This window comes from Geospiza fortis, unplaced genomic scaffold (assembly GCF_000277835.1).
Source record: "Geospiza fortis unplaced genomic scaffold, GeoFor_1.0 scaffold181, whole genome shotgun sequence".
Taxonomy (NCBI): domain Eukaryota; kingdom Metazoa; phylum Chordata; class Aves; order Passeriformes; family Thraupidae; genus Geospiza; species Geospiza fortis.
In genome coordinates, this window is record NW_005054412.1 from 1,433,930 (window position 1) to 1,460,796 (window position 26,867).

At 41.5% G+C, this 26,867-nt stretch overlaps 1 protein-coding gene and 1 long non-coding RNA gene across 2 annotated transcripts in view; one reads left to right on the forward strand and one right to left on the reverse strand.

Annotated features, from left to right (window-relative positions):
* The window catches only part of LOC102041864, a 13,449-nt gene extending 13,138 nt beyond the window's left edge, over nt 1-311 (reverse strand). The window contains exon 1 of the long non-coding RNA XR_265440.1: nt 268-311. This is a non-coding gene — a long non-coding RNA (uncharacterized LOC102041864). The remainder of the gene's footprint in view (nt 1-267) is intronic.
* STARD13 (StAR related lipid transfer domain containing 13) overlaps nt 1-26,867 on the forward strand; it is a 289,660-nt gene that overhangs the window by 145,435 nt on the left and 117,358 nt on the right. The gene's annotated exons all lie outside the window — the stretch shown is intronic.

Genomic DNA, 26,867 nt, shown 5'->3' on the forward strand with positions numbered 1-26,867 from the left:
CGGGCGGCGCGGGTGCTCACACACGCACTCGGGCTCGGGGCTAAGCCTCCCTCTCGCTCCGTGTCGGAGGCACCTTCTGAGCGTCTCCGAAACGAAGAGGGTTGGCTTTGCCTCCGGGAAGCAGGCTCACCTGCTCCTCCGATCAGTTTTCTAAGTCTAACCAACTAGGTTGGTTCCTCATAGGGTTTGCATGTGAGAAGTACCCCAACTCTCAAAGAAAAATGGTCTGTTTCATTTCAGGTGCTTCTATGGCTTCAGGTCACCTACCTGCTCTGGAATACCGGCCTCCTGCAGCTTTTCCATCCCCAGGTGGGGACCAGAAGGGCACAGAGCAGGGCAGGTGCTCCAGGAGGTCGGGTCTCAGAGCGCTGCTATTGCAGCAGCACAGTGGCTTTATGCACATAAGCATACACCCAGTGTGTATTTGTAAAATACTCTGTGAATTAGAAGACCTAGATTAGAAGATCTAGTACATGTACATGCAAGTGCAAAGTAGAGTTATTGTACTAGAAAACGATACATCAAGATTTATGAGCAGGATCATGTATAATGAAGTCTAATTTATAAAGATGGATTCCTCTGTCACATCCTACAGCATTGTTAGGAGTTTGGTGACCTTGCCTAGGGCACTGTGACATGCTAGCATTGTATAATACAGAGGTAAATGATGCAGGTTTTCTGACTATGTCTACAGCACATTAGTTCTTGTGTACATACAATTAAAGTAATAGATAAAAATTGCATGATAGTTTTTGGAAAAATTAATCTAAACTGGGTAGCTTCAAAAATGAATTACTAAAATGACTAATTTTGTAATATTATGGTTAACCAAAATACTAAACTTTTAATGTTTTAATTTTCTTTAAGTCCTTTATTCCTGTATTGATAGCAGATGCCAGCAGACATTCAGCAAGGATACTGTTGGCTATTTTTTTCTTTTTTGGTCGAAGACAACTATTGCTTGATTGAGCAAAGAACCTGGGCAGGCTGCCATGATACTGTAGCCAACTTCTTAAAGCAACTGGGTATTAAAATTGATGGAGTCAAAACTTTTTATTTAAGGTGGATAGAATACTAATGTCCTGGGTTTAAGCACTGCCACAATTTAAGTGCTATTCATAATACTCTGGTAAGACACTTGTTTAATTAAATTACTTATCTGACGACATAATGAAATGTGTACAAATTTCTGTTGATGCCAGATATGTCCTCTTGTTCTGTTGCTTTTCTGTCTCTGGCATTTTGTCCTTGGTTTTTTATTTGTTTGTTGTGCTGACCTGTGAAGCTGCAGTGTATATCAGTGTATATTCCTTGGCCTCTTCTTCCAGCCTTTGATAATGAGAAGGAAATTTAAGCTGATCTAAATGTGTCAACTATTTGCTGGTTGCCAGCCCTGCTTCTTCTCCATTGCAATAGATCTGATCCCAGCCAGGTAGATAGTTGTACAAGTTCTGTCTTTTTCCTCAAAGTTGGCATTGTAGTTCAACTCTGACTGGCAGTCAGAGCAGCAGTGTAACTGGTAACTAATGTTCAGGAGCAATGATCAAAATGAAATGCAGTTTTAATCATTACTGTGCTGTCATATTCCAACTGTCAAGCCAAATAAACTTGTGATTAAATCCTCACTGTGGTGATACTTTGCAGGCACTTACACAGTTCCTCTTTTGGTTTGCTTTAGTCTTTTATCTATTTGTTAAGGATCAGGACGCCAGTTTCCCGAGATATACCTGTAAAGAAAGCAAGCACATTTTTGTAATTCATAAAAATGATATAATTGTTAGGGTTGGATGAGGTGTTGGGAATTCTCCAGTATAGTCTCCAGCTCAGAGCAGGATCAGCACTGGGAGCAGAGCAGGTTACTCAGGGCTTTCCCCAGTGCTCCTTGGGAAGAGTTTCTGCCCTGGAGACCAGGCTGGAGCAGAGGGCAGCAGGAGTGTGAGCTGGAGAAAGGAGCTGAATCCTGGCTAGAGCAACGATTCAGCTGAATTTTGACTCAACTGCTCCCAAACAGGCAGAGAGCATGGCTGGGTTGCTGTGGAAAAGTAGGTTGTGCATAAAAAGACTGCTACAGTGTGCTCCTTCCTTCCTTCCCTCCCTCACCCTTTGCAGCAGAGGTGATGAGCAGCAGCCTGGCTCCTGGCATGCTCCTGGACAGGGCTGCTCCATACTGTCTCTTATTCAGGACAGATCCGTGGTGCCCAGCAGCTCTTAGTCACTTTTTCTGATTCACTGACTGGGATTTGTTTTTCAAACAATGGGTGTACCCTCTACAAGTGCCAAAAATTGCACCCTCAGGGGTTTTTTGTGCTTTTTGTAAGTTTTGCAGAGGTATTTTACACTGTTTCCACTATGCTTATAGTTTAATTTGGAACTGACAAAGTGAATGGGAAATGTACCAGAATTTTAACTCCCTGTGGGGGCCTATTCACCTGAAAGGTTGTATAAAATACTTTTTGGTTTAATGTAATCCTGAACCACTTTGCCATTTTTGAAAACCATTGTTTAAGGAATTTGGCTCAGGTATTTAGCAGATCCTCCTACAGTGATCACCTAAAGTAATTCTGAGATCCCTGTTCAAATCATGATCACCTGTTACAGTAAAACACAAGTTGCATTTCTTACATTTCTTGAATGTAAGGGAAAAGTGCCACCTTCTATCCAGCATTCTTTCAGTTACTATACACTAAAATAAAATTAAATCATAATTTAGTTTTTAAATTCAGTACTTTGGAGTCTGGAAACACCAGAGTTAAAAGCTCCTGTTGCTGTATTGCACAGCCCCCCTCGTAGGGTAGGATTGTCATGACTGGCATGATTGACTGACACAATCACCTCACCCTTTTTGTTGTTCAGAATTTTTCAGCCTCATTTACTGCAGAAAGTGATGATCCCTGTTGCTGAATCTCTTAACTTAGAGCCTTCTGTATTGCAGCTTTCTGAAATACTGGACTAAGCACTGAATTATAAATTCCCTCAGGTGTTCATGAGCCTGGTGCTTGCATATGTCATAACAATAATGTTTCACTTCTTCCTAGAAGCTTCAAGGTTACTTGTTCCCATTTTGCAGATAGAAGCAAGAAGCAAAGTGAGACTGAACCCCAGGAATATCAACTCTTGAGAGTTAGAACTTGAATTATTTACTTTAGTATTCAAATTATGACTCTCAGTAGCTGCTGTTGCACAACATGTTGAGCAAATCAGCATTTGGGGTCCAACTGTACTGTGCCCAGGGAATTATTAACTTGCAGTTTCTGGTGGTCTGCTCAGATTTTGTTTCAAGTGACTTGGTGTTAAATAGGGAAGAATGGAAGGTGCTCTGCCACAGGGGCAACATTTATTTGTCGTAGTCTCAGAAACCTGGGGTTTTTCTGTCTGCTACCTGCATGAGCTTTAGCAGGGCTGATATGTGACCATACCCCATTATCAGACAGGATCCTTGGAAACTGCATGTGCAGATGAAGATGAAACTTTGCCTTACTACCTAGTAGAAAGAGGGCTGAGTTAGAATTTAGCAGGTGATTTCAATTCTGAGACTTACTGAAGTTTGCAAAATTAATTTTGTGACCCTAGCATTCTTCTGATAAGAGAAAGCTTTGCCTCTATTTTCTGAAGTTCAGCTTTTAGCTGTTATTTAGCAATCTACACAGATTGCTGTCAGGATTTCTTCTCTGTAAGGCTGCCTCCACTGTGTGGCATAGATACACCCTCAGTCTTTCTGAAAAATCTCTGCTCACCTGAGCTTCATGTCTCACAATCCTTTGTATGTTCTGTGTTCTCTAAGAGATAAATCCCTACTTGATCTCCTCTAGCTCCTCTGGTACAAAATCTCTCTTATCTATCCATTGACATCCTCTCTACTGCCTGCTGCAATTGCCCTATCAGACAGGGCACCCTTGAGCACTGTTCCAGCTCATACTCAGCTACAGAGCTCTCCAGCAGCAACTGCCTGGAGTGGTTTGGGGAACAGTTTCAGATGCTCCCACTCTTTTTTTTGGCTTGGCTGTGCTTTGGGTAAAAGGAATTTGGGATGAAGTTTTCCACCACACCTCCAGTGGTTTGCTCAGACTGACATTTCAAACTGTTTTAACTTGTCCAATTTTGGACAGATTTTTCAGCCACCAGTGCTAAACTGACTCTTGAACTTCCCCTGTGAGGTTGCAGGGTTTTCTTCCAAAGGATGAAGCACTTAATGTCTCAAATCAAGTAGAATGAAAATGTGTGGTGGGACAATATACCATGGACTAATTTTTTTCTTAGAAATTGATTACCTGAAGCTCCAAAACTGAAACAGAATGAGGCAGGCTTGTGAGTAAAAGAAAATCTGAAGGAAGTCTAAAGAAGCCAAAATTAACACCTTTAAATGGAAAGCTTTACAAGTCCTACTCTTAGGTGTCCTTAACTGTTCAGGAGGACCTCATCAATTGATTAGCAGCTACAACTGTTTTCAAATATGACTGAAATACATTTATATCAGGGATGAAACTGAACATTATCTGATGTAGGTAGAAAATGGAGAATAATTTGTCCAGCAGAAAGAAACTGTCACATTCAGCATGTTGCAAAGATGACAAAGCAATGCACCTGCTTCTCTCAAAAGTAATTTGTGGTTGGTTTGTGGGTTATTGTGATTTTATTGGGTGCAAATGATCAAATCTAAGTTTGTAATTGCACCTCAGAAAGCATGCTACTCCTTGGCACCTGCTGATCTGTTGACCTTGGGGAATACAGATATGAAAAGTGGGTTTTAAAAAACTAAACCCAGTGATCACAATCAGAACTGTGTGAATTTTAGCACAGTTTTCTGAAATGCCAGTATGGAAACAAGAGCAGCTATGTTTCTGCAGCCTAATTAAAGAACCATCAAATCTATAGCTTTCTCATAGTTTTTAGTTTTCATTTAAAATTAAACCTTTTCAGAACTTGTTTATGAAGTTTTTATTCTGCAAAGCTGAATTTTATTTTGGGGTGAATTCACTGGAAACCCCAAAGGAAATATGTGTACCAAGCTCCCAGGTCCTATGAGAACCCCTGAGCAAAGGCAGATGTCCCAGTATGGGACCAACATTGACTCTGCTGCATCTTGATATTATTACATTATTGAAATTTATTCTGAATTAAGACATTTGTGCAAATGTAGCAGATTAATCTACCTTAAAGCCACTCATGAAACAAGTGGATTTTTTTTATAAAATAATTTTGGAAGATCAGTTTTAATTAAGAAGTGTGGGAGATGCATGTGTGAAAATGTGGTATTTGGTGGGCATACTTTTATGTTCTATTTTTAAATCATGTACATAACATTTTTAGAAAGCAAAGTAGAGATGTTGCAGTCTGTGTCCCCACCAGTGCACTGGAGAGTACAAGATACAGATTCTCATGTATATTGATAAGATGTATGTGTGTAAATTCCTCCCTAACCCAGCCCCATCAATGGGAAAAGACTGTCCTTTGTCAAGGAGAAAAGTTATGAAAGACATTCTTTATTCATGATGGAGTGCTTTAGGGAAGAAAAAAAGTGACTTATGAGTGATTCATTTGGCCAGGCATGCCAGGAAATTTTCTGCTCTCAGTCCTAAAGAAAATGTAGTAGCCAAAAAAGTAGTCATTGATCTCATAAATTAAATTAATTGTGCTGTACATTCTCTATTAATGTGAGGAGGGAGTTTTGATTAGTTTAATAAAGTATGAAGAAGCTTTTCTTTGCACCTATGTTTTATGGGTTATGTCAATATCCTGTAAGTTCCATCTCCCTCCTCAGGCACTCCTTGAAGGCCAGTGCTTTGAATCTGAAAAGGGGGCAGTGGTGGCAAAATACCACCATTGTTAGTTCTGGTGCTGCCAGGCTCTCATGACCCTCAGCAACAAGAAGTTAATTCCAGAAGTACAATTACAGAAATACCAATATGCTTGACCTGCCAAGTATTTCTGTATCAGCATGAGACTGTGAAGGGGGGTGATGGAGGTCTCCCCACTGTCTCAAAGTCCAGAGAAAGATGTATTTTTCTCATACTTGTTCCTGTAGCTCTGCTGCAATTTGCCATGTAAGATTTGGAGTGATCATGGAGAGGTTCTTAGGGTGACAACAGCATTCATCTTCTGGTTTTACATTTAATACACAGATTTTGTATTTGAATGGGTACTGCTTTCATCAGAGGGAGTTGTATCAGTGATTATTTTCCTAAAAGAAATTCAATTTTGATTACTTAATTTCCTGACAGTAGGAGATACAAATCTCAGCTGATAAAATGGGGAATCAGTGCTGGCAAAAGAACTAGATACCATTTGAATCAGTCAGTTTCCATTTGATAGCTTTAAAAAATGTTCTTGACAGGTCTCCTTCTTCCTGGAGCTTGTCTGTTCACAGATTTCAGTGACACATTAATCTTTAGAAAATACACTTCTTTTTCCTAGAGAGCTATTATGTCAGTACTTTTTGTAGTACAGTTTTTTGTTTGGTTTGGGTTTGTTTGGTTTGGGTTTTGATTTGTTTTTGTTGGCTTTTTTTTTCTACTGGCTTTCTGTGGTTCCTTGAGCATTCACAAGGTTCTTTCAGTCCTCAGTAAACAAATATTTCTCCTTTTTTCTCTGCACATATACGTGGCCTCAGCTTATTCCACCTGCAGATGCTTCTATGTGACAAGAAGAAGGCTGCTACCTTGTCAGTTCTCTACACAGTGACTTCATGGAATATTGCTGTAAACATTGTACTTATCCTGATGTTTGCAGACCAAATATTGGAAACAATTCATAGTATATAACGCAATACTGTTTAAGTTCATGTACATTTAGATAGATGCAGGTTTTGGTGCTCATATTTTTCTAAGATATATAGGGGCTTATGTAGACTGATAAAAATACTTAATTTATTTGTCTGACACTAAACCACGATGATGCTTTTCCATTCCAAGATTGCTTCTTTATATCAGTCATGGCATATTAAATAATGTATCTTCTCAGTTATTTCCTACTAGGTGTTTTTGTATTTATTCATATGACTGTAATCCTATAGACTGCTTCCATATCCCCGTGCAAATGACTTTATTTGTAATAATAACTATGCCAGAACATTTATATGGAACATTTATATCCACAATAAACTTTCAGCTGCTTAGTGAGCATCAGTAGTCTGATGCTAGTAGTTGGTGGCTGTCCAGCAAATTCCGAAACATGTGAAATTTCTGGACTCAGGAAGGCACTGGAGACTGGACTCCTATTCTTCTGCTTTCTCAGCTACAGTAGGATGTGGTGCTTAGTTTCAGGAATCATGAAGTCCCAATTCTGAATTTTGTCTTTTTGCTTTAATGAAAAAAGCCCTTCAAAATGTCCAATATTGTCATATTTCTATGGATTCGGAGAACTTAGATGACTTAACAATTCAATTTTGTACAGTACTTGCCAGGCATTGGCCTTGTTTCACGGCAGTGCTTTGACTCACATTTGTCTTCTTATATTTTGTACTTCTTGGATTTCTTGAGAGACAGATGTTCTATATTGCTCTTTCTTATTTCTTTGCTTTTTCTGTCATGCCATGTGGCCAAATCTTGTGCTGCTATATATCATAACTCCTTTAAAAATCATCTCCTTGAGTAACAATTCATTGAGAAAACCAGCTTTCAATTCTACTTAAGCACATTTGCATAGCAAATTTAAAAGAAAATGTGAACTTCAGAGTCTGAAAAGCCAAGAAAAAACTTCATTTTGTAAAATGTCAGTTTCAAGCTAACCTCTTGATTTTAAAGTGGTGCCTGTCTTGTGATTATTGAAAATTTGGGTTTGGGAATATTATTTTCAATTAATTAAGAGTTTGTGATATTTTCTTTTGAGTATTACAGGCTTAAAAATATGACAGTGTAGAAGGTTGACTGACATTAGGGCATCAGTTGTCTTGACTGACATTAGGGTGTTCACAGGAGAAGTGCATTTCCGTAGCTCCTTTGCGCATCCTGCTTACAGTTAAAAAAGGAAAATATTTTGACAATCAGACCATCCTGGTGCACCTTGAACTGCCAATAAGCAAAGGCTAAATGCACACAGATATGTGTGCAGCAAACAGCTATGCTCCAAGAAGGGATTGGGAACACCCGGAATCCATGGCACTTGGTGCCATAAAACACCAGGCTTCAACAATCAGTGTAATTTACCTTACAAGCCATCCATTTCACGTGAAACTCTCTGCCTGTCATTCCAGTAGAGGGCAGTAATTTACATACAGTAATGTCAATTAGTGTGCGAACCCATCGTGTGTCACTCAGTATCAGACACAACAGCTGGCTTTATTAAGGTAGTGCAATATTCAAGGCATCCTCTGTCCTCCAGGATAGAGTGCCACCCAGCAGCCTCATTTCCTGAGCTTTTGCAGCAGGACCCCTAGCAATGTAAAAGTAGAAAAGAAATTATGAGAATTAAAGAATAAGATGTTTTCAGCTAGCATGGTGATCAAAAGTAAGCATACTCTGCTGTATATAATCACCAGAGTGAATTGCATTTCATTTCATAGAGATACTGATTTCTTTCTTTGTGGCTGTTGAACAGTAAGTATATAGAAAAGATTTTCTATAAAACCTTTTTTACAGTAATCATTTTTACAGATCCAGCAACATGCTGTAGTACAATGGAAGAGGAGGCACTGGAACTTATAAATATTGGTTTTCTTTAAGCTGTAAGAATTTGATTCATAATCTATTTCAAAACACTATGAATTAAAATTTATACTTACCAAAAAGTTGTTTAAACCATAGGTATTTCTTTAGACGCAAGATAAATTCATTAACTTCAAAATAGCTTGCCTAATTTTATAAATACTTCACAAATTTTACTTGTCACAGATGTAAAATAATGTGGGGATAATTAATTTCTTCAGTTGCCTGAGCTAAATGAATGGCACTGGTGCTTTGATGAACCAAGGAATTTTTTTCTGGAGAGGACTGGTTTTCCAGGCCATGATGATGCAGAAGGGCACTGAACCTTCACAGGTCATTTAATACAGAAGCACTTTAAAAGACAGACACAAAAGTGGAGTATTGGTTTTGTTACAGAAAGAATTTAAAGGGATACTGCCTCAGAACAGTAGCATAGTTCAAATGAACCTTAGATCACATGTAGGTCTGTCTGAATTTGAGCAAAAATTAGTTTGGAATGTCTTTGGGTATGGTCTTCTGTTGCTGCAATTTATGAAGAAATGTAGGGTAGCTGCATAGGACAAGGGTAAGGTAGCTGCATAAGGATGGCTTAAGAGAGTGGTGAAAGAGATAAATCAAAACCAAAGCTAGAAATGAAACTTCTCTCAGTCAAAATGCAAAAAAAAAAAAATTACACACAGCGTTACAAAAAGAGGTTCCTAAAGATTTAGGAACCTCCTGCATTGGTTAATAGCTTGGACTTCTCTAAAGTGTGTTGCACACCTGTGTAAATTTGTGTTGGATTCATTGCATGAAGGAGTGAGGACTAAGCATTTGTCCCAGTCTTTAGATTATTTTGGATGTGCCTCTCATTCCCGTGCTAAATACACCTGTGTTTTCCCATCCCTGTCCCGCTCATCCTGGTCTGAATGGCATGCTCTTCCATGGCTTAACCAGAAAAATGCCGTAGCAAATTATTTAAGTCTGAGTTGTTTATGTGTCAGATGGCTGCTGAAATGATATGCAAATGGCATCTCATGGTTATGCTCATTTTAAGAGGTGTCTTTAACATAAGTACAGATTTTTATTAAAATAAATCAATTTTACAAGGAGATTTCAGCCATTGGATTTATAGTAAGAAAGAAACTTTTTATTTATTACATTAGAAAGACCACAGCTGGGAATGTACCCATTAATAGACACAAACAGATGGATTCTGACAAGTCTGTGAACTATTCACACTCTTTTTTAGCAAATATTTTGCTACAATCCCAACTTGCAAATGTTACTTCAGAAACAAATATGTAACCATCTATCTCAAGGCACAAAACTAAAGAGTAACATTAAAATATTGCAATTTCATTATGCATATAATACTCATTTGAAATTTAGGAAGTAGTGTTTATGAACACTCCCAAAAGATTGCCTTGGTTCAATAAATGCTTTAAATTGTAAATAAAGTCATAGAATCATTTAGACTAGAAAAGACCTTTAAGATCATGAAGTCCAAGAATTAACCCAGAACTGCCAAGTCCACCACTAAACCATGTCCCTCAGTGCCACCAACATATCTTCTTAATACCTCCAGGGATGGTGACTCCACTAATTCCCTGGGCAGCCTCATGCCTAAGAACGCTGTTGTTGAAGAAATTTTTCCTAATATCCAATCTAAAACCCCCCTAGTGCATTTTGAGGCTGCTCCCTCTTGTTCTATTACTTGGAAGAAGAGTCCAATCCCCATCTTACTACACCCTCCTTTCAGGCAGTTGTAGAGAGTGGTAAGATCTCCCCTGAGCCTCCTTTTCTCCAGGCTGAGCACCCCCAGCTCCCTCAGCTGCTCTTCACAGGCCTTGCACTGCAGACCCTTCCCCTGCTCTGTTTCACTTCCCTGGACACACTCCAGCCCCTCAATGTTCTTCTTGCAGTGAGGGGCCCAGAACTGGACACAGGATTGGAGGTGTGGCCTCACCATTGCTGAGTATGGGGGTACAAACACTCCCCACTGGCCTTCTTGGCCACCTGGGCACATTCTGGATCATGTCCTGCTGCTGTTTTCCAGCACCCCCAGGTCCTTTTCCACTGGGCAGCTTCCCAGCCACTGCTCCCAGCCTGTGGTGCTGCACAGGGTTGTTGTGACCCAAGTGCAGGACACTGAACTTCTCCTTGTTGAACCTCACACAATTGGTCTCAGCCCTTCAACCCTTTCTGTCCAGATCCCTCTGCAGAGCCTTCCTGCCCTCCAGAAGATCAACGCTCCCACCCAGTTTGGCCTCACCTGCAGACTGACTGAGGGTGCCCTCAATCCCCTTGTGCACACTGTCAATAAAAATGTTAAGAACTGGCCCCAATACTGAGCTCTGGAGAGCACCACTGGTGACCAGGCACCAGCTGGATGTAGCTCCATTCTCCACCACTCTCTGGGGCCAGACATCCAGCCAGTTTTTTATCCAGCAAAGAGTGCACTTGTCCGGGCCATAAGCAGCCAGTGTCTGTAGAAGAATGCTGTGGGAAAAGGTTTGAAAGGCTTTACTAAAGTCCAGGTAGACAGTGTCCACAGCCTTTCCCTCATCTCCTAAGTGGGTCACCTTGTTACAGAAGGACATCAGGCTGGTCAAGCAGAACCTGCCTTTCACAAACCCCTCCTGGCTGGGCCTGATCCCCTGGTTATCCTGCATATGCCACGTGACAGCACTCAAGATGATCTGCTCCATGACCTTCCCTGACACTGGGGTAGAACTGTAGTTCCCTGGATCCTCCTTCTGACCTTTTAAATGGGTGTCACATTGGCTAATCTCCAGTCAGCTGGTACCTGCCCACTTGGCCAGAGCTGGTGGTAAATGATGGAAAGTGGTTTGGTGAGAACTTTTGTCTCAGTGCTTTTGTGTGGATATTATCCGGTCCCATAGACTTGGGTGTATCTAAGTGGTTGCTGACAATTTCCTCTGGGATTATGAGGGCTTTATTCTGCTCCCTATCCCAGTCTTTCAGTTCAGGGAGCTGAGTACTCCATGAACAACTGGTCTTACTCTTTAATACCTGAGGCAAAGAAGGGGTTAAGTACTGCAGCCTTTTCCTCATCCTTTGTCACTATGTTTCTGCCTGCATACAATAAAAGATAGAGAAGCCAGTGTTCTTCAATGTCTTCATAAACAGCTTGGATGCAGAACTTGAAGGTATACTATGTTTGCTGATGATGCTAAACTGGGAGGAGTTATTGACTTCCTCAAAGGCAGAGAGGCCCTGCCAAGATATTTTGATAGAGGGCTGGGCAATCACCAACAATATGAACTTTAATAAATGGCAAGTGCCAGATTCTTTTTTTTTCCAGATTTCTGGTGAGCAGAAGTCCCCCATGAGAACAAGGACTAGTGATTGTGAGACTTTTCTCAGCTGTTTACAGAATATTTTTTCTGACTCTTCATCCTGTTTGGGTGGTCTACAGCAGAGTCCCACTAGGATATCTGCCTTCTTGGCCTTCCCCCTGATTCTTACCTATGCACACTCAATCCAATCATCACTATCATCAAACTCTGGATAATCAAAACTCTTTAACCTACAAAACTATCCCACCACCACTCCTTCCTCACCTGTAGTTTCTGAAGAGTCTATAGCTACTCACCACAGCACTCCAGTTCTTTGAATCATCCGCACATCCCTGTTATGGCAGCTATGTCATAGTTTTCCTGCTGCACAATGGCTTCCGGCTGCTCCTGTTTGTTGCCCATGCTGTGGGTGTCACCCAGTACTGGCAGTGTGTCCCTCCAGAGCTGTCTGGGCAGCTGTGCCAGCTCCGTGCCGTGGAGCTGAGCGAGGCCATGGCTTTCTGCCAGGTGGGTACCACTGCTCCCTGGCCGGGCTGGCACTGCCTCAGCGCCTTCCTGCACACTGCTGAGCCACACCCTGCTCACCAGGGCTCCCTAAGGGCTTCTTTGATATTTGTGGCCCCCAGCCAGCTGCTGTCATGCCAGGTGTGGGCTCTGAAGGCTTAAGGCTCCTTGTTTCAGTTACACTGAGTTAAATCCTTTGCTCCTGGCCCCTGCCCCAGTCACAGGGGATAGGGTGTTTGTATAGGTGTGATGAAGTGAGGATTTTCAGCAAAGGCCAGCACCACTTCCTTTTGTGGAAGTCACCATCTGAGAGAAGGTAAATGTTCATCTTCAGTATAGCTCACTAAGCAAAGCAGCAGAAATTACTTATACAATATATAGCTCAGCAGCTAGAGGAGTTGGTAGTTAAAGAAAAATGATGGGTGGTGGCCTGCTGGGTAACAGTGTAACTAGTGACTCAAATCATGTACTTGCAAGTTAAACGAATGTGTAGCACACACTTCTCTTCAATTGTTAAACATTAATTTGTAGATTTAAACTTTTATTCAGCATCACTGTATCTCTGATATCATAGGAAGGTAAAAATCACAACTGATTCCTCTTTTCTGCATTATTTATTACTTCATTTACTTTCACCATATATTCTCTTACTTTTCTCAGTTGAGAATTTTCAAGCCCCATGACAGCATTGAGCCCACCAGCTTCTTTTGAATAAACTGGGAAATTGTATTACCAGAAAGACACAGTGAAAATTCAAAATGTCAGTACTGACCCTTAATGTGCATAACCAAACATTCATACATACATTGAGCCTCTACGTGAATTTCTGCCACATGGTGAGGTGTTTGGGACTTGCCCAGTTTCTTTACTGGGAAGAAACTTTTACAGCTTCATTACCAGCTAAAGATTTGGATCATTTGTGTTCCTGCCAGTCACTTTGAGGAAAACAAAGAACTTCTCTAAAATCAACAGAATGACCCTGAATTCTGATGTAAGGATGGCTTGACTCATCATCCTGACTTGACCCACTCCATCACTCCTGAACATAAAGAAACATTAGTCCACAGAGAATCAGAAACACAGTTTTATATCAGCTTGACAGAGAAGTATTTTTGTAATTATATTTGCAGTCTCTGCCTATCCCTAACAGCTCCAAGTGCTTTTGTTTCGGAACAAAACTGATAATTTGATTATTGTCTGATTTCAGCAGAGCACTTAAATGCAGTATAAATTTAAATTATTAAATATTCGAATCATGTGAACTAGTCTGTTTTGTTATATTTAACTTCTAAACCAAGAGTAAATGCTTTTAAAAAAGATCATCTATTAAATCAGTATAGTTGGATATATGAGTTCATCAGAAAGAGGAAAGTACCAGAACATCCATATTTCCGACATATAATACAACAGAAGATACTATACCTAATCTGTTTCAAAGAGAGGACAAATACATTTCAGAATCTAGGTTAGACAAGACAACATCAAATAAAATTGACTCTGAAACATCTGGTTTGTTTTGTACAAAACCATAAACATGCATAGTTACTAAACGGCCTAAGCTGTTTCTTTGGAAGGCACCCTAAAAAACAAGGACAGCAGGACAAGTGTTTACAAAGCCAAGGCATATACATTAATCATGGCATGGTAGCATTTTAAAGAAACTATCAAATTCAGAGGGATTATAAAACAGCTGGGATGAATTGTAGGTAGGAACTGTTTTAAATCTCTGGATTCTAGGTCACAACAGAGGCTGTAACACAGGGCACGTACTTGCTCTTGTACTCCTTTGTGTTGCTTTCTCTTAAGGGAGAATCGTGGCTTGTAGAGGGCTGGAACCATTATCTCTTCTTTTATGGAAAGCATCAGTTGGTGCAATCATTTGGGATCTTCAAACTGGGAAGAAGTTTATTGCTGTGACAGATCGGGCAACATATGGAAGGAAGTAAGATGTTCTCCAGAGACAGATTAAGTTTTTGCCAAGGCATTTTACTGAAATTTTGGAAAATAAACAGGTCATTAATTGACTCCAGATTTAGCTACTGCAAATTGTGCAAAGATGCTGCAAACCAGATGCTTTCCCCTATTTGTTTTTACAACCCATTCTATTTATAGATGCCCTTATTTGATGACTTATTTCTTTAATAGAGGGCATTGTTTTACACCGGAAGCCTCATCTCAGTTATGCCAGTAGATGCCTGACTGAAACATGCAAGTTCACACAATTACAGGGATGAAACACTCAGCAATAACATAAGTAGGAAATAAGGAGTAGGAAGAAGTTAACATTTAATTCTTCTCTAGGTTTCATAGCACATAACTGTTTTCAGCCATTGCACATAATTGTTTTCAGCCATTCTCTATGCAGACCCTGCTAGTGAAATAGTAGAGGCAGACTCCTATCCCAAGGACAGCATCCTTAGACTTGTCTTGCCAGTGAAGGTGTGAATACAGTCCATGTTGGCATTTCTCTGGCTTCCCAAGTTGTGTGACACAGCCACTGATGTACCTGTGGCACAGCCACGGATGTACCTGTCAGCCCTGTGGGAGCACAGCTTCAACTTGAACTCCAGATTAAGGTTGGATCCCAAAATGGGAATGTAACAGCCAAGTCAACAAAGCTGTGCCAACTGACAGAGATACTTGAGAAAAGAAATATTCATTCCTTTTCCACTTACGCTTCTTTTAGTTTTCAGAATGCAGGCTCTATTTTATGCTATATCCACAGAGTCTTGATTCATGTTATAAATAACATACGGAGTGAAAAGCATCTGCCCTGACTTGAAAGCAGTGAGTCTAGTGGGGATGCCTTCTAAAAGGATTGAGCTAGTCACACCAGGTTCTTTACAGTCAAGACAGAAATAGGTACTTCTGAAAGCCAGTCCTGTCATCCTGAAATAGATGCGTGAGACAAGGGGAATGAATTGCCCTATGGTGGTGCTTATTTCTTGCCATAATCCTAGCCAAGTGACAGCACCAAAGACCTTCTTGCAGTGACAGACTGGGAAAAGCCATCTCTTCAGCTGCCACCTAAGTGCCTTTGATATGGAAATCAGTGAGCCACTAGCAGTGGAGAAGTTTAATTTTAGAGATTGCAGCTCATAACATCTCTGGCTTCATTTTAAAGTACCTGCTTAAGTCAGCAAAGCAGGAGATGGAGCTGATGAGGCACCTGAGACTTCAGTGGCACTTGTATATGTGCTTAAAGGCACATGTTCTGACAGTAAACTGCCAGTGTACCTAAACCCTGCATAAATGTATTTCTTCATTTCCAGTTTATTCTGGGGAGGCAGATTGTGAATTACACGTCTTTAGAAGACATTCTGAATTCATTGTAATAAAAGCTGCATGATTGTACTTGTGAACCCTAACAGGCTTAGCTAAGCAACAGGGGCAGCAGCCATACAGAATTCATAATGCATGTTTTAAAGTGCATTCTGAAGTTCACTTTTCAAAGTAGTAGGTAGTTATTTGATGTATGAATATCTATTTTTCTGTGTCCTCAGTCAGCACAAAAGTCCATCAGGCTCAGGTATCCTGTTTTTCACAACAGCTGCTACTGAATGCCTAGGAAAGAGTATAACAACATGACAAGTTTATGGTATGACCTCTTAGCTTCCAGGTTTCAATAAATAGTTCTTTGTTGATGTTGTTAACAGGGCTGCCAATTAGGAGCAAAGTAAACGGGAGGTTTATGATGTGACTGTGCACTTCCTAGCTGAGCTACACCTAAGCTTGTGAGACACACCGTTTCCCGTTTGAAATGTTCTGCAGACGTGTAATCCCTCACATCACAATTGCTATTTTAAAATAAGTTATTTTCATGTCATTCCCAGGTGTCATGGTCAGAGTTACCTCTGTGTCACTAGTCTGAGCAAAGTGAAGTGCCACTAATCTGAGCGAAGTGGGAACAAAGTTTATTTTTAAAGCAATACAGACTTGCTAGTGGCTTGAAAGCAAAACATTCAGAACTCCATTTGGTTTTAATTTATCATCCAACCTATTATGTTTGGTAACATATTAGAAACCAATGAGCATATTATTTTTCATAAGCTTCCCAGGACATAAAAGGAGAAAAAATGACTGAAATACATGAATCTCTGCTTCGCTGTTTTGCAATCCAAGAAGAGAGTGCATACAAAGTACTTTAATGCCAGTTCCAGTCTCAGCTACATACGTGCTAATCCTGAGCACTTACAGGGTATACAATGAATTCTGGCTTGGAGCAAAAGAACTCCACAACATCATGGTCTGGAAACTTCCTTCAGGACCCAGTCTTGCCTTAATTTCATGTCCTTATAGCTAAGAACAGCACTCGCCTGTCAAAATCTGATGGAACAAGAGGCAAAAAAATTGGGAAACATAAAGAGGATAAACCTTCTTCACAGGTCAGGTGCAATTTCAGTTTTGCAATATTTTGTTGCCCAACTGAGATACTTCAAAGAGGTCTAATGTCCAGACTGAGGAAACCAACCTTCCCAGAAAGTCAGAGCTTTTCAAGTGCATTGGAAAATAGACCCAAGATGAGTAGTTCCTTTTGAAGGTTTTGGCCAAGGAATTTTTCCAGCAAAACTGCATTCCATAAACATGGAGCAACACCTTAAGTAGACAACAACAAATGAGGAACACTATGAGGTTGATTTGAAACAGAGCTGTATATTCAGACAGTGGGACAGGGAGAAAGCCTGTGAGAAGGATGTGATAGGATGCCAGGATAAACATGAGAGCAGACAGCAATATTTTCATCACTCTGTAATTGAGAGAGTGAAAAGAAATTCACAGCTGGAATGGAACTTATCAACCAACTCTCTTGGTGTGCCTATTTCGAGCAGAGGGGGAATCAACAGAGGAAGAATCTTGGTAAGTGGCTGCTGGAGGAGGGTGTGCAAGGGAGTGTGTGAGCTAGGGGAGAAAGGAAGTACACCTGTACTGGGGACTGGAGGAGAAGGAAGGAATGTTTGCTGGAAAATAGTTTATCTTGCCTGCACTGCTGAAGGTTCTAGGCTTTTTCTGGCCCTTCCTGTACACTGGAAGCATTGTCCAAAGTCAGGCTATGGGGGAAAGAGAGCTGCAGGCTGCCTGCCCTATTTTAGAAGGAGCATCATGGTGGCTGGAAAGGGAGCTCTGGGAAGCCCTTTCCTCTCTGTTGCTCCTGCTGTTAGGTAGGTTTCCACTCTGCAAAAAAGCCAACCACCTGCAGCATTATCCAGTGAGACACATCACCTCTGTGGTGTGTATTTAACACAGTGCAAAATGTGAGTGAAAAGAAGTATGCAAAAAATATGGAGTCTAAAAATGAAATGCTTATGTTATGCATAGAGCAGCTGGTTGCTAGAAGACAGAAAATCCTGTCCAGGGACTTGTCCAGTTCATAAATATCAATATTGTAAACTGTCCCACAACTGTTTTATTGCAAAAGTTCTGCCAGGAATTATTCTGGGGATTTGTTTGGGCTTTTTATTATTTTGTTAATTTAAAAAAATACATATATGTAACTTATACTCCTAAATTTTATGATAGGAAGAAAGAAATAATTTGGGATTAAAAGTTATAGGCGTCATTCTTTCTGTTCCAAACAGATGGGGCTATACAGAACACTTGCTGTGGATTGTGCTAAATTCTAGCTTTGGGTAAGGAATAAGTGATCCATACATGTCTCATATTCCCTCAGCTTCTTTATTTGTGAGCTTGCTAATCAGACACCAGTAGAGCTGATATTATGCAGCCAGATAAGTGTGCAGGTGTGTTGGTCACACTTGCTGTGAGGTGGTGGCTCAGCCTTAAGGCTGGGACAGTAAGCAGATTCTCTGCTTATCCATGATGGTTTTTGTATTGGGCCTTTGTTCTGGCTCTGGTGACCTGGGGAAGGGAAGAAAATGTCATGTGCACCCTGTTGTGCAGGGCATGGACAGGCCCATACCCGGACATTGTGGGGACAGACCTCAGCTCTGTGCTGTATTCAATGCCCCCACTCAGCCTCGCAGCAGCAGCAGCACGGACCTGCCACGTGTCAGGCCAGGTGTCCCCACACTGCACCAGGGACAGTGGCTGCCATAAGGCTTAATTCACTTTGCTTCATTAGGGAGATGGGAGAGGCAGAACAGGTCAGCAGGCTCTGCAGAGGACATCCCTCTCCAGGAACAGTTGCTACCCCACCGTAACCTAAACTTCCCCCATGCATCAACCAAAGCCCCAGCTTTCCTGGGTTTCCAGGAAGAGTAACCAGCCAAGGGATGGCTGTGCTGTACCTAGTGGCTGTCCTGGTGCTGATGGCCTGGGGACTGTAGAATAAAAAAGGAGGAATTCCAACTGTCTGTGAACAAAATACTTTATATGTATCCTACAGAGTACTTCCCTGTGTGCAAGGCTGCAGTCCAGCCCTAGAGTCCAGACTCAGCTTATTGGTTAGTGCACATTGCTCTGCAGAGCCACATGCATAGCCCTACATCCTTGTTACCCAGAGCTGATAAGATCTGGCAACATGCATTTAATAACACATTGGGAAATATCTGGCTATCTGCAAGTTTAGGCAATAAGTGTCTCATCTGAAGGAATCCACTACAGGTGTAAGACCATTTTAAAGGGTTTTTATTTTCTCCTTAGCTCATGCAGTTACAGTAGATTCTAGTCTGCCTCTAGTGGACTGATCTTGCTTGTAAGGAAAATTAATCTTCCTACAAAATTGTATTTCCTTCTTTTTTACATATAGGTACCAAAATAGTTAAGAAAGGCAAAGATTACTGTTATCAGTCAGGAAACTGGTGCACAGAGACAGGTTATACAACTTCCTAAAGTCTTCCAGCAAGTCACTGCCATAAGTCCTGTACCCTAACCATCGTGTCTGTCTGCCTTACTGGGCCAGAGGCTGAAATCATGCAACAAGTATTCATCGATTTCAAGGAGCCTGGAGAATTTCATGTTCCCAGACACCAGTCCCCTGCTGCTGTATTTGAAATAGTGTTGCCAAGAATTATTATGTTCTGCCTTGTTGCTTTTTAAAAACTTTTATGAAATCTAACTTTGGCATTGGTTCTCTAGCACAGAGAGAGGGAAAAACTTCCGTCAAAACCAGATCAAAACCTGAATATTTCATCTCTTGCCTATTTGATCATGATAGTACTGGAGTCCTGTTGAAAAGAAAATAAATAGCAAAGCCCTTACCTGAAGTCTGGAAAGGCATGAACCTTCAGCTCAGATAGGAATGTTTGTCTGTGACTGAATGACACCAGCAGTAGGGCTGTGTGGGGATTTACAATGTATTTGGATAACTATAAAGAACTAAGTTTATCTAAACACTTCCTTACATTATCAGTGTGTTATCCAAACACTTTGTTAGTGAGACTGCGAGATTAGGATGTGTTTAAGCCCACCACTACTTAAATGTATTTGCAGAGTTCCTGTGAACCCACAGGAACTTGTGTATAGATTTAGCGTATGGAGTTGCACTAAGTTGAAACTACTTGTAGCTCATTTCTGTCATAATCCTCTCCAAATACTTTAGCAGAGGAGGTCTGCCACCTGAAATGTCTTCCTCTCTTTTGAACTCTATTACCCAGCTGTTGTGGTTTTTTCCTTAATTTACTGTTGAGAACCACTGTCTTTAGGGACTTTACACAGTGGGATGCTGGCTGTTCCTGGCTTGTGAAGAGTTCAGCTAAGGCCAATGGAGTCTCTGTTCATTTGCTGGTGTGGTTTGACTGAGGCAAAATGTTTAAAAACTGAACAAGAGTGAGACCATAATGCCTAAAGTAGCAGTCAGCTACTGGATGAAACAACTGACCCCTTCCAATGATCTTACCAACCATCTAGGAGCTCCTGGTCCCTTCTGAGCCCCTAGGAGAACAGAAGGGACAGAGAGGTCACATCCTCTGAGCCCGACATTGTGGCCAACCGACCAGCAGCTTACACTTCACCAGCAAATGTGACAGGAGGGCACGGAGAGGCTGTGCCCAGGGAAATACTGTCATTCTGCAGGCTGCAGCCACAGACCACAGGAGCAGTTATTTTGATGCATTTCTGCACTGGGAGTGCTGTTAGGAGCCCACATTTACATAGGCTGTGGGGTGGTACATCTGGTTAGCTCAGGTGAGAATACAGACTGGCCACTGCTGCTCAGAGCAGCCCCAGTGGGGTGGCCACAGGTCAGACCAACCCAGTATTATGGCCAGTTGGTCAGTGGGCAGATGCAGCTATTTTTGGAAAAATAATGCTGGGAAAGATATATAGTGATTTTGTACATGTTGTATATCCTACCTGCACCCACCTGGTTCAAGGAGGTCCTGAGCCACAAGCTGGAATTTTGTGCTTAATGGCTCTTGCAGAATTTTTCTTCCAGGGATTTTATCCTTTTTGGAGTTCTGCTAACTTCTGGCAACCACGGTATCCTCTAACAATGACTTCCAGGGGTCAGCTATACATATATGGAGAACTGTTTATGTTCATTCATTTTGAACCTACCCCCACTTACCATTCCCAACTTTATCCACTGTGAGAAAAGACCTCATAATTACCAAATGGTGAGCAGACATTTGTAATAGCATAACCATGTTTGTTGGTTTGCACTCAATTACTTTTCCAAAAAGTTTTAAAATCCACTTTACCATTTTTTTGTTCATACTGAGTACTTGTATAGGGTTTTCATAAACCTGTCCAAGACCTGTTTCCTTAGAGATAACAGGCATTAAATCTCATCACTGTGCTCTGTGTTACCTTTAGGGTGGTTTTTGTCCTGTACATTTATCAGCCTTCAAAAGCTTAAATTTTAAGGCCTTCTCAGCCAGTATTGTAGTAAACACCTTCAGTGCATACAACCAATTTCTCTTTTGACTGACAGACTAATTTGGTATCATCATTATATTTTGCCAGCTGATTATTCAGCCTATGTATGGATAGTGAACAAAACAGGTTCCAACACTAATGTCTGTGTGAATCCTCTGGGAACCTTATCCCATTGTGAACATAGATTATTTATTACTACTTTTGTTTCCTGTCTTTAAGCTGTCATTAAACCACAAGTGGTCTTTTCCTTTTTATCTGTGATATCTGAGATTCTTTATGATTGCTTGGTAGAGGGTCTTAGAGGAGCCTTTATCAAATCAGTTACTATTCATTTTCCTTTTATTTAACATCCTGAGCACCTCTACAGGAGAACTGATGAGATGAATCACACTTTCTTGCCTTGACCCTCATCTTCCTGGCTTTTTGCATGTGTCCTTATTTCCATAAGTTTACCTGGGTGGCTGTTCAGTCACCCTGCCATCCTTTTGTTCCCTAAACGTACTACTGTTGTACTCCTGCACATAATTTCTAATCTTCTGCTTCTGTGCTGTGGCCAGGCTTCTGATGTTCTTGTACTCAGGAAGTATTTTATGTAGCAGTACTATTCATTGAACACGTGGGTCTTCAAATGCAAATGGATTGTCCTCTGATGCTGGAATGGGGACACTGTAAGAAAAGAAAAGGATATGATGTACTCTTCAGAAGCCTCATCTCCTGGTTTGAAGTTTATCTTCAAGGGTGTGTGTAAGCCTCTCTCATGCTTAAGAAACCCTGTGTAACAGTGTTCATTTTTAAAACTCACTATCAGACAGTTGACACAGCAGCTGACTTTCCTCCAGAACACATCAGTATCGGGCTCTCCAGTGAAACAATCCTCAGTTGTAATTCCGTGCGGCTATTAGCCGTCTCCATCTCACTTCCTGGCCATGCAGAAATCTCACATAAACTATTTTCCTTTTGCCCCAGATGAGCTGCAGAGCCTCAGTGCCCCAGCACAGCCTCAGGAAGAAAGTCAAAGTGCCATTGAGCCAGAGGGAAGCATTTCTGGCTGCTCTAGACTCCCTGCTGTTTCATGCCCTGTATGAAAGAGTTTGCAGCCCATAGTAATCCCAGCAAACAACTCTCAAACAAATGTCTGTGTTCCAACATAAAACATTTTTTCTAAACAGCAGGCAATGAACTTCTGCTTTTAAAAGTCCTGGTCTCAGAGATAGGATTCAAAACATGAAGTAAGTGACAGCTTCATCTTAAACACAGCTTTGGCTTCCCCGCATGTGAAATTTTTCTCTTCTTGAATTTGAGAAAGGAGAAACTGCCTGTACTTAGTACATGAGCTGCTGTGCTGGTATCTCTAAAGGCAGAGACAGGCAAGAAATATAAAATGTGTGGTTAGGATAGGGATATGTGGATAGGACTTCAGTATCCAGGATATATTGCATATATAAGGTATTAGAGTTAGGCCATAATCCAGCAAACTGAACTATTCTTCTACCTGCAGAATTATAGAAGGGAGTCCAGAGATCAGAAAGTTGAAAGCACATGCCTGAGTTTTTTTCTTCTGTGACTTGAAAACAAGAGTTTCCTGCTTCTTCTAACTACATGTCACTAATGGTAATAACAAATGTGCTCCTCTAGTGGATAGGAAACTGTTTTGTTCTCATAGAACCAGTGCTTTCTAATGAAGAGAGGCTGTCAAGTTGCCATTAAATTTTAGATGTGAAATAACGAGATAAGTGCAACTAACAATAAAAGGGAAATGGGTCACTTCGGGAAGATCAAGTGGCTGATTACTGTGTGAGAACAGCAGGTTCAATCCCAGCCTGGAGCACTCCACGCCAGGTACAACATCACAGACATATTTCACAGTTCACTGGGAGGTGTGCGTTCTAAGATGTAAATCAGCACTCCTGACTATAAAATCAGTTTAGTATTTATATTTATATCTTTATTTCTATTTATATCTTTATTTATATTTTTATAGTAATGGAAACGGGAAATTGATGTTCATCTCAATTTATCCTCAACTACCCCACAGAAGCACTGCCTCCTAGAGTAATACTCTAAGGCCAAGGCGGTGTCTGTTTTCTTGCCCAGAAAAGCCAGTCATAAGTAGATTGTTAAAGTAGTTTGTTATCAAATATATTTTGGCATTTCTAGAGTACATTGTGTTGTTTTCTCCAGCTGATGTCAGTGGAAAGTGGCTTTCTCCAGCTCGCAGTGAAAAGGAAGCAGATTTCCAGTACTGCTTGAGATAACTGCAGTATCCATGAGCAGCCCTGGGGCAACCTTTCCTGCCAATAGTTAATCCCTTTCTCACACCAAATGCCATTTCAGGGAGAAAAGGTGTCAGAGAGACATAAAAATCAATTAACAGAAATGAAGTGTTGCAGTTCTGCCTGTGAATGCATACAGAGAGGAGTATGACTCCTTGAGCTGACTTTGCCAGTTATACTAAGTCCATGCAGTCATCAGAAACGTTGTGCTATATGAATAAGCCTTTAGTTAAAGATTCCTGATATCCCATAGTATTTCAGTATCCCTCAAGTCACTGATTGTCACTTTAGATGTGACACATGGTTATTACACTATAGATATCAGTGTGGACATTTCTGATTTGTTTTTAGAAAACCCCACTAATTCCAGACATGGTTTTAGGAAGGAATCTTCTTTCCTGCATGGATCAGTCACAACATGGGAGCGTGGGGTTGGGTTGTCATCTCATGGACTGTGCTTCTGTCAAGACTGGCAGCAATTTCAGGTGGATGCTGGAGCTCCCTCCCTTTACATTTCCTTGTAAAATGCACGAGGAAGCTTTTATTTTGAAGTGCTTTTATGAGATGCATTAGCATGAAGTTCAGTGTTGCTCTATTAACTATTCCAGAAACAGTCTGTAGACTGAGACTGAAATATTAATTAGTGCTATTATATAACAACTTAGACCTCTCTAGTACTTCTTGTCTGAGACGTTGATGGCCAAAGGATTTTCCTTGTCTGAATGACACATTTTTGAAAATAAACAGTGAGTGTCAAGGCAGTCACCAAACAAGGATACAGTCATTTCAAAAGTATGCAAGGAGGGCTACTTCTTTCTTTCGCCATGCACAACTTCAAGCACAGGAGCTTTCAAACAGGCACCACAAGACCAGCTAACTCTTGTTGTTTCTTGTTTTATTTGACTACTATGCAAGTACTGGACTGAAGCCAAAGAATTCAGCCTCAGCGCAGGCAGCACTCGTCAGCACCGAGCCTGGGGCAACCCTCTGGCTCTGAAGTTGTCTTTGGACCCTGGTGTCTGAGAGGAAAGTCATCATTCAGCAGCAGAGGCTTCTTATTCTGTCCTTTGTGACCTCTGAAATGAGTGGCTGGGAAGCTGGCAGGGCAGCTCTGCCCTGTTGCCTTACCCCTTGGTGAGGACATGGGAAGGGATGGGCAGCCACGGGGGCACTGAGGCTGGTAATCTGCTGTCTGTTACAAGCATATAACTGGGTTTGCTGATCCCTTAGTGGACGTGTTCACTAGTATATACACCTTACTTTGGCTCTTGCTGTGGTTTTTGTTTCTTTGGACTGGCTTTTGAAGCATTGCATTTCTCTTTGCTTCCTAGACTTTGGAAGTATTGCAAGGAAGAATGCAGAATCCCATTAGCTAAAAAAAGTCAATGCATTTTCCAACAGAAAAAGAAATCCTTCTGAATATTTAAGCAGAGTAGTATTAAATGTTAATACTTGCTTTACATTAGCAATGGCATTTTAAAAATAGAATTAGATCAAAGAACTGTAGATTAATCAAATATGAATTTCCCTGCATGAAGGTAATGTCTCTTTGGATAAACACTGTGCCTGTCATTGATGTTTGAGAGTCTCTGGGATATTTATTCTGAAAAGATGGCAGCAGAGTGACTGACACACTGGCTTGGCAAGCTGGGGTAGGAATGGGAGCCATCTCTTCCCTGCTGTTCAGGCTCTTGCTGCTCACACCTGTGAAGCAATCCTTCCTCTCCTCTTTGCACAGCAAGGCAGAGAGGAGACTGCTCAGTCCTATGCCTGGCTGCCAGTGCCCAGCCCTGTTTGGGAGTATGGATGGTAGTGATGCTGTGTCTTTGCTCTTGAGTTTAAAGTCTCTGCTTAGAGCCTCAGAGAGGACCATGCAGGCATACCTGGAGCAAAAAGCAGCACGTACAGACCCTGCAGGTGCTGTTAAAGGTAATAACAGGTAATGAAGGCTTCCAGTCTACAGCATTCATTTTAAATTTCTAGTACCTGGAATTATATTTCTCCATTTTATGGCACTGCACAAGTCTCACACTGATGAGGAATAAAATTCATAAGGTGTAATGAGAACAGATTGCATCACAGTAAAACCATGTCCTAAGGGGGTTTGCATGGAGCAAAATTTTAATGAATAGTTGTGAACAAGAGCTGTCCTTCCCCCTCTCACGCTTAGGTGACTATATCTGCCCTGTTCTCTGTGAGGAGGTAGGTCCCAGGCAGTGCCACCTGATGGTCCTGCCCTGGTCAGCATCTGTGAGGGAGTGAGAGGAGAGCTCCATTGTACCATGGCATGTTGTGAGATATTGTTGGCCTTAAGGCTGGGGAACAGGACACAGACAATAATGTCACTGCAGATGGATGTCCAGGTAGAGTTTGGGAGCTCAAGATCCCCCATGGGTTGGGATGGGGGTTGAGCCCTTGCTGCCTGGGGCTTGTAGCCACTCCAACAGTGTTGTCAGCTTGACACTGGTCTCATGGGAAGGGGCATGGAGGTGGCAGCATCATTCCTGAGCTGTGATTCTTAGAAATCACTCATTTCCCATAATTATTAGAAATCAGCACACACTAGGGGTGTATTAATACAAAATATTGGTATTTTAGAATATAATGAAAAATTATTTGACTAGGAGGGCGTTTTCAGTATATTTTCACTCAGATTTGCTGCCCTCCTGCTGATAAAAGTGGCAATGTTCTGTTTCCATGTGATTAATTAAATAGCATCTTCTGCTAACTGAGTGGTTAATAGGTGAGGATAGAATGAAAACACATGCCCCTCTGTCTGTTGAAAACAAAAAAAAAAAAAAAAGAAGATGTTATGGCAAGGAACCTGAATAACAGAGAACACCTCCTCCCCCTTTCCCTTTTCCAGCCTGTGACCAGTTCTTGGTAGCATTAATGTTAGGGACTCTTGGGTTTTGTTTACTGCTGAGTGGCTGCTGCTAGGTGTTGCTGAATTTTTTTCATCCCAAGGGCTTCGCTTGTTCCAGTGCTCCTTGTACCGTGTGGTTTTGGAGATTCAGACAGCCCTTCCGTAAACGGACTTTTTTCTTGGCAAACAGGGCTATGATTTTTAGAAAAGTAAGCGAGGGCATCATCTCCAGTGATGAGTCAACAGCTGGGCAGCGTAGAGTAGAGGAGAAAAAGGTTTTCGGCAGCCCTAAATACTCTAAAACACGCATTTTCGAACGACTTCAACTATTTCTGCTTTCTGAAGCGGCCCGGTGCAGCCCCTCCGGGCTTGGGTAAACTCCAGCCAGCCGGGGAGCTGCCGGGACAGGCTGGGGCTGGGGCAGGCTGTGCGGGGCTGCGGCTGGGGCTGGGGTTGTGTGCCGGGCTGGAGCAGGCTGTCTGTCCGGCTCCCCAGGCTCACTTCCCCA